We start from the raw sequence: 8,418 nt of genomic DNA on the forward strand, positions 1-8,418 counted from the left end.
TAGAAGCTGCACCCGAAATATGTGTTTAGATGCGCCAGCTCTCACATCAACCGTGTTGCCAGCGGCGTTACTATAAATAATGTTGCGCAACCTCAGCAACCGAAACAACGCAAGGATGAAATGTGGCCCCCTCCCTCTCCTCCACTCCCCCCGCGTTTCACTTCCGGGTTGCTCGAAGCTCATCAAGTGGCCCGCAACCGGCGGGACGCGTAAGGTGCGTATACACACACCGCATGGCTTGGACGACTTCGTTTCCGTAAACAAACAAAGCGCGCCCCTGCCTCTCCTTCCCACGAACACCTGAGGAAATGCACGAGCGGCCCGCTTTGTATGTACATGCACCCTAGTGCAGCGCGGCGTATATACGGTTCATGCACCTGCGCTGAAGTTTTCCGCAGTTTGCAATACACCGTCAGAACTCAGAAGCCATAGCGTAAATGTGCGAGGAAAATTTCGAGGAACGCGATGAACGTTCGTCGTGACGCCTCATATAATAAAATAATAATAATAATAATAATAATTATTGGGAGTTTACAAAGGGGGCTAAGAAGAAAAAAAGAAACTTGCTGGAGAGGAAATTAATTATGCCACAAGAGTGAAGCCGTACCCACCCCAAGATGGCGGCCGCCATGGGCCTGGGCAGGGTTCCCCATTCCGTTGTTGGTCAAGTCCAAAGGACAGAATGTCTCACGATGAATGAAAAAAAGAAAAAAAAAAGAAAAAAAAAGCAATGGCGTGCTTCTCCCTATGGCCTGCCTTTCATGAGATGTTGCATCAGTGGTATTCGGTCGCGATTATCGTCAAAAACCTGCATGGCCTAACTGCATGGCCTAACTGAGTAAACGTGTGCAGCAGACCTTGCCCCCCCCCCCCCCTTCCTACGTGATTAGGCGAGGGGCACCCCCCTGCCCCCCTCGTGCGCACGCCTATGGCAGCCCCTACCGCCATCTTAGCATGGGCAGGATAAAAGGTCAGCGTTCAGCGAAGATAAGGGAACGTTTTCCCCACACGCACTACAAGTCTAATTCGGCAAATTTTTCGGTCCATTGACACCGAAACACGATTCACTCTAGCTGCGTTAAACACCGCGCAAGCTGCGGCACGAAATTTGCGTACGAAAGTACGGTCGCTTTATCCATGCACGGCAAAAAAAAAAAGACAGAAAAAAAACGAGCACACGCTTGTCCTGCCAAGGCGTGCATCCGAAACAGCTTGAAGATCTATCGTTCGCTTCTTGTTTTTTTACTTAAGGCGAAAGCCTTAGACGCCTCATCAAACATGACACCTGACAGCCGTCGGCATGAAAACGAAGCGATGTAAAAAATGAGCGTGTGATGACGTCATCGTGACGTCACAGGTCAACAAAAATTCGTGACGTCACATAACGTGATTCCACATGATGACGTCACATGGCACTGGACCGTTCCTTGGTCAGCGGCGGGCCGATCCCGGAGCCACTGCAAAACTACGGGAGTTACAGAAAGCTTCGAATGCCACCGGTGACGGATATGCGGTGCGAAATCACGTTGAGTGTAGAAGGGCATCGACTGAGAAGAAGAGGGATTTGGCCTTCGAGTCGTCTTCGGCGATTGCATAAGAGACATTGTGAGTTTGTAGATATGCGTTTTTGCGTTACATGGTATACTTTCCGGTATAGGGGAGCGTCAATGCAAGTTTATAGCGTCTTGGCATCGGAGGACGAAGTGCCGCGCCGTTATTAATTATATTGGAAGGGACCTACCACGCAGATAGTTCGGACAAAACAGAATAAATAAAAGAGCTGAAACACAGGAGGAGCAAAGAGTGTAAACACGACGTAGGAAATGGGTCGCAGACTCGCGGTCGCCTTCCGCTTCTGTCGCCCACGCAGTGGAGTTATCAGCCACTGCCACCTCCGCGCCCCCCTGTAACATCCCACCGGGTCCCTCCTCAGTGCTCACACAGTTCATTCATTCTTCAGTCTTTTTTTTCTTTTAATCGAAGCTTCTATGACTCGCAGATTTCGGCTTTGTACGCGAAAAACCTTGCGCCTGCGAGTGTACTGATTTGCGGCCCTCGAAGGAGCACCGGTCACATGCCGATTTGTGTGCGCCGCTTTCCAGTAATTGATGCTGTCTCGATCGCGGGCTTTTCTGCGATCAGCCGTTTCCGATACGGGAATCCGTTCTCTTATCGAGGTGACTGGTCGTTTCGCGTTGCCACATTTCACTGTTGCCTGGATATGAACGCATGACCGTCGATGTTGGCTGTAGAAACTAAAGTGTTGCGCGGAATGAAGGAAACCGTTAGGAGGGAGCATTGCGCAATGTAACAGAAGAAAGAAAGAAAGAAAGAAAGAAAGAAAGAAAGAAAGAAGAAAGAAAGAAAGAAAGAAAGAAAGAAAGAAAGAAAGAAAGAAAGAAAGAAAGAAAGAAAAGTCAGGCACGCACACGTGAACACGACAGGGCAAGTATTCCTGGATTTCTTTCTTTTTATGTTCCTTGGCTGCACATGGATTTCTTCAGGCGATCTTGTTATAACCTTCGTAAGAAATTGCGTTTAGATACGCTGTAAGAAGGAAAAGGACTTACCTGTTACACTTTATGGTGGATCCTGGTAGTCACATGTAAATCTCTCTTTAAAGGGCCCCTCACCAGGTTTGACAATATTGAGCTAACGAGCGCAATGCCTACAATTGGGAATTCACGATCACGTATGCCAAAATTCGCAACGCTACGCGCCGCGGAAATGGGTCAAATTTCAAGGTGAGCGCTGCTTGCCCTTCCTCTCGCGGGCGCGCGCACAGAGAATGAGAGGATGTGTACATGAGAAAATGGCCCTACGTAGATGGTAGTGCTGTGACGTCGCTCCTCTACGTAGACGACTGTGCTCTGACGTCGCCAACAGCAGCATGTGACACTGCGATAATTATTTGACACGACAGGTGTAGTCTGTGTAATTTGTTGCTTAAATAGAATAATAAAACTTGAGCGAAATAATCAGACACACAAAGAGAATGTGTGCGTCTTTTTCATTTCCTTTTCGTGAATTGCAGCGTGATGCGGGGCTAATGTGCCTCCGTTTCCCATGCGTTCGTGTCCCCGCGGTTAGTGCATCGAGCAGACGCCAGCCCTGGGAACGAAAGTTCTGGCGCGTTCGAGCACCGCGTCCAAGTAAACTTTAATGCGGCACTGGCTCATGATACCGCCACAATCGTGCCCGTAGAAATGTCGCAACTTTCATGCCCGTCCCGCAGAAACAGGCAGTACACAACAGAGAACGCCGACCCAACGCCCACGGCCGCTATATAAAAAAAGAAAGGTAGCCGCCGTGCAACGCCGCTCGCGTGCTCGGGCTGGCTCGGGCACGTCATGCGCATGCATGGTCACGTGCGTGCTCGGGCTGGCTCGGGCACGTCATGCGCACGTGACCATGCATGCGCATGACGTGTTCATGCGTTTGTGTCAAGTGATGAGGGCAGGGAAGGCATTTGGCTTGCGAAGGCTACACGGGGCGAGTGGCAAGGGTTTGAAACTCGCCTCCTCGCATCATGGTTTCGCGCCGCTACAAATTATTGTTTTAAATGCGAATGCATTTCTTAGTCGGGGGTTGTCCTGCGTCCCTGGCCGGCGTGCGCACAGGTGTTATCTCTCCGCGCGCGCTCCTCCTTGCCCCTAGCAACAGCTGCGCCGCGCCTAGCAACCGGAGCAGGTGGTGAGCGGCGCAGGGTAAGGGAGGGGAGAAGCGCGCGGGCGTGTGATGGCGCTCGCATCGCGGAGCAGCTAAAGTCCCTCTATCTTTCAAAAATATAGGGACCTTAGGAGCAGCGGAGGGTAAGGGAGAGGAGGAGTGTACCCGTTGAGGGCGCTCGCATCGCGGAGCTCGCTCGGCGGAGAGAGAGCACGGGCGCTTTTCCTCTCCGCGCTCGGACCTATATACAGTAAAACCTCGGTGATACGATCACGGCTCGTACGAATTTCGGGGTGATACGAATTTTTATGTGGTCCCGGCCAAGGCCCATTAGCCTGCAATGTATTGGAGTACGGTTGTTGCGAACCGATTTGCACCCCGCGACGTTTGATACGAACGTACGCTAGCGCGCAGGTACGAATAGGTGCTGCCCGCGCTGTCGCGGAATACGCGGTAGTCACGCGAGATCGCGGGCATGCACGCTGCGCGACCATCAACAGTGCGTCGTTGCCTCAGAGATCGTGCGCGCGAATCTTGGAGGCCTTTAGGCGCCTTCACGTTTAGATTACAGACTAAGTTGACGTCGCGCTTTCTTTTTTCCAACGCGTGCTTTCGCTTTCTTTTTTTCCATCGAGGCAGCAGCCTCTTTGTACTCTGTTAACACGTGCCTGCCACGTCGATGCAGGCCATGTCCCCGCAATCAGACGTTCTATGAAAAGACTGAAAGTTGGGCTGCGGGTCCGTCATGAAGTCCCATTAAAGCTGGACGAAGTCCCCAAGAGACGAAGCGAACGGTCTTGGCGAATGAGCTTGGCCTCTATCTATCGTGTGCAAAGCGCTTCTTAAGTCACTTTCGCCGCAGTAATCTGGTGTCATGCAGAAAAGCGTAGTAAGATTAGGGAGGGGTTACTAGCGGTCACGGGTCCCAACAGATCTGGTTCACTGATTACACACACGCGCATGTACCGTATATTTACGAGTACAAGTATGATCGTTGACGTGTAAAGACTTTACTGGCAATCATTCAGAGCTGTTCATGACGTCGCTGTGGCCCTGAGAAACACTGAAACAAAACGTATGCCAACTTTTCTTTGTCGCATACTAATTTTCCATGTTTTCTGGTGATACGAATTTCGGATGATACGAATATTTTTGGTAACCCCGCGAGATTCGTATCACCGAGGTTTTACTGTATATCATGCAGGGAGCGCGCGCTTTGGTGTCTTGATAGCGATGGAAGTCGGTGAAGTCGAATCTCTCGCGGCAACGATACCACTAGGACGAAGTGTAACACAATGCAACTCGAGCATTACGCCTCTACGTGCACACTCTCGTCTCTCTTCATTAATTAATCGCACACTCATCGGGTGCACCCAAATGCATTCGCATTTCCTCACGATCCCCTTCGCCGAGGTGCGGCCTTTTTTTTTTTCGCCGTGCAAGCGGCGCCGCGGCGCAGTCGATTCACGCATGCTGCTCCTTGTGTGTGTTCTTTAGGAAAGCTACGCAATGCCCAGCTGTTGCGTATACCCGGTGCAAATCGCGTGCACTTCGGAAAGTACCGGGTGTCACTTTTCATGTGTACGTACACGCTCGCTTCGTTGCTGATCACTAATGCATGGTATTTGCATGCGAAGCTCTCGGATGTGCGCTCTGTTGCTTCTTACTCATTGTGTCAACTCAGAAAACATGTGAACTTTTGTTTTTGGCGTCTGACGCGCCGTACATAACATGCGCCGAAGGCATCGTACGTTTTTAGAGGCTGTGTCGTTCAACTAAAGGGCAATAAACTTATGTTGGTGTTATCGGACTACGTGTTGTATGTATTGTGCGGTGTGCGCTCGCTGCGTGCTTGTTGTTGTGTGCGCACTGGAATTACAAACTTTACGTGCACGATCGCGTATACAGTACAGCAGTGTCCTCTTTTCGACGTGAAGTTACGTCAACTATAGGTTGGCGTTGCGCCGGATAGCTAGTACGCTCACTCCATACACACGAACAAAGAACCGCTAATCCGAAACAGATCGAGAAATCGGGCTACGAGAAAGGGGAGGCCTAACGCCCAGCAGAACGCGTAAATCACTGCTAGGTGAGTTCGAATACGATGATGCAGGGGCTGAACGTTTTTGATCACGGCACGTGCCGGTGTTCTGTACTGTTGCACAAAATCGCTCTACGAAGAATTTCAGCACGCAGCGCTCGGGCCTGCCACGCACGAACAGCCTGGTAAACATCTGCTTGCAATATTTTACTGCGTGCGAACCGCACAATACGCGCTAAGTTTACGCCAAGACTACAAATCTGAGAAGAAGCGAACCACCGCGGAAAGCACGCCGCGGGGCGTCTGCTGTTTGCCCCATACCGGTTTGTTTGCCCCGTAAATCTGACGTCACTTCCGCCACAGTTTTCGCAATGCACTGAAATACGATAGGGCCTCTCCTTAGTATTCCTTCCTCCATGCGTATGTGTCAAGTGAAGAGGGCAGGGAAGGGATTTGGCTTGCGAAGGCTACACGGAGCGAGTGGCAAGGGTTTGAAACTCGCCTCCTCGCATCATGGTTTCGCGCCGCTACAAATTATTGTTTTTCTCAGCTCGTAATGAACCGATCTGAAAAATTCTTGCGGCATACTGCTCTTCATTCTGCACACAACAACTTCCAACGTCTAACTAAAATTTGCTATGTGGCCTGGTGAGGGCTCTTTAACATGACTGCGCATAATACCCATACTAGAATGTACTAGAAGCGTACCTAGTACACTCTACGCATACCACGCATATGAAGCGCGAAGCGGGCTGATATACGTCCCGAAGCACCGTCAGAGCGGAGATTGGCGAAACTTAGAAGCCAACGATAGATCGCTTTATGCTGTTCATCTGGAACATTCCAGTGCCTCAAATGAAAGTCATACGCAGAAGCTAAACTACCCTGTAATATTTCGATAATAATCAATCGAACGCTAATTAGGCAGAAACACGATAACTAAATCAAGCAGCATAACTTTCCTATTTGTGAAGGTCATTTAGAGTGGCATCGGAGGAGGCCGGGGAATAATACTTGGCTCCATTGGCGGTGGCTAGTGTCCATGCAAGTGGTTATACGCTTGACAGTCCTCGACTCCTCGCTGTCACATTTTGACGTAACAAGGACCGCTTATTAAAGGGGTCATGAACCACTTTTCCAAGTAATGATCTAATGATATCAGTATCGGAGTGTACTGCCTCCCGAATCGATTGCCGCAAAAATAGGCTCTTTTAGCTGAGCGTCGCTTACGCTCAGCCCTTCCCAGATGTAGCGTCTCGAGCGAGTGCAAGGTACTGCATGTATTTCGTGTTTTCGGTGAGCGCGTCTTGCCGACACGCGGTGAGCTTGGCTGCAAAACGACGGCGAAACCAAGTGGACGCACCTTCACGCTCCGGTCAGTTGGCTTCACGAGCGGAGCGAGAGATGCGTTCTACGTTCCGCCGGTCGCACGATCGTTCTGCGCACGCGCACTACAGTTCTTTCAATGTGTTTGTGTGTGAATTGAGTCACGCGCACTACAGATCCTTCTACGCGTTCGTGTGCATTCGCCGGTCTCACCGGAGCGGATCGTATATGCCCAGCTAAAAGTGCCTAATTTCTCGAATCCGTCAAGAATCAGCGGAATTACGGGGGTTTGGCGCACGCTCCCAGCGCTTTCTCTCTTTTCTCGTGCCGACGAGCGCACTGGAAGCTAGACAGGGAGGGATGGCATGGGGGAAAGAAGTTACGTCAGCGCGCGTCATGAAACGCGATCGCTCTCCCGCTGCGATTCGCTTGCGCAAGTGCGGCTACCGTGTACTGAGGAGTGCGGCGCCGGCAAGTGGCAGCACCCCGCGGCAAGAAGCGCATCTGATCCGAACGCCGCTCTCGATTTACGTCGGCTATCGGCCAATAAGCATGCTATGTCTCTTGCGACGTAAAGGGACAGATCCGCGACGTAAACGGACAGACGCCCCGCCCACCGACGAGAGTGAGAACCGGCCTCTGTTTGAAAAGAGGGTGCCTGGGGAAACGGCAACTTCGCGCTCCGCTTGTGGCCATTACGCGGCGCGCACGACTGTAATATTTGGCAGAGCAGTTCATAGCCGTGTCAGCTTTCCGCAGGATGTGTTTTTTCAACAAGCCCAAGGGGTGCTTCATGACCCCTTTAAGGAGAAAACCTTGGATCCTAGAGTTACTGCATATGTCACCTTTAGGTAGCAGAGTTGCGCATAGGTCTGGCTAGCAACCACAGCTATGCGGTGAAGTCGCACTCCGTTTTTGCAGGCGACATGCCTACCGTGTCACCGATTAAGATGCCTGGTGTATCGAATACCGGCACTAAACATTCACTGTCGATGACTTGTGTTAATTCAGTTCGCTGAGTGCCGGCGTCGAAAAATACAGAAATTGGCCCGAGCGTCAGCTTCTCCGCAATGCATGGTTGCTAGCGGCGTTTGGAAGACAGATGCGCAACTCTGCTACCTAAAGGTAGCATATACAGTAACTCTATTGGATGCCTCATTCATCGCGAAAAGTAACCGTCGGTGTCCCGCGACAACACCTCCTCTATACATCAAGGCCTACGCTCAGAATTATGACGTCACTAACCGCCAGCTGAGACGCCATAGCGTCTGCCGCCGACGTGAGAGCTGCTATCTCTGAAAGCTCGATCGGCTCGATGCTTTCTGTCGCCGCAGTCACTAAGTCGCTGCCGGTGAAAACGTGGCGTATTCTGGTGTGTCGTG

Source organism: Rhipicephalus sanguineus, chromosome 11, assembly GCF_013339695.2.
Source record: "Rhipicephalus sanguineus isolate Rsan-2018 chromosome 11, BIME_Rsan_1.4, whole genome shotgun sequence".
Classification (NCBI taxonomy): Eukaryota; Metazoa; Arthropoda; class Arachnida; order Ixodida; family Ixodidae; genus Rhipicephalus; species Rhipicephalus sanguineus.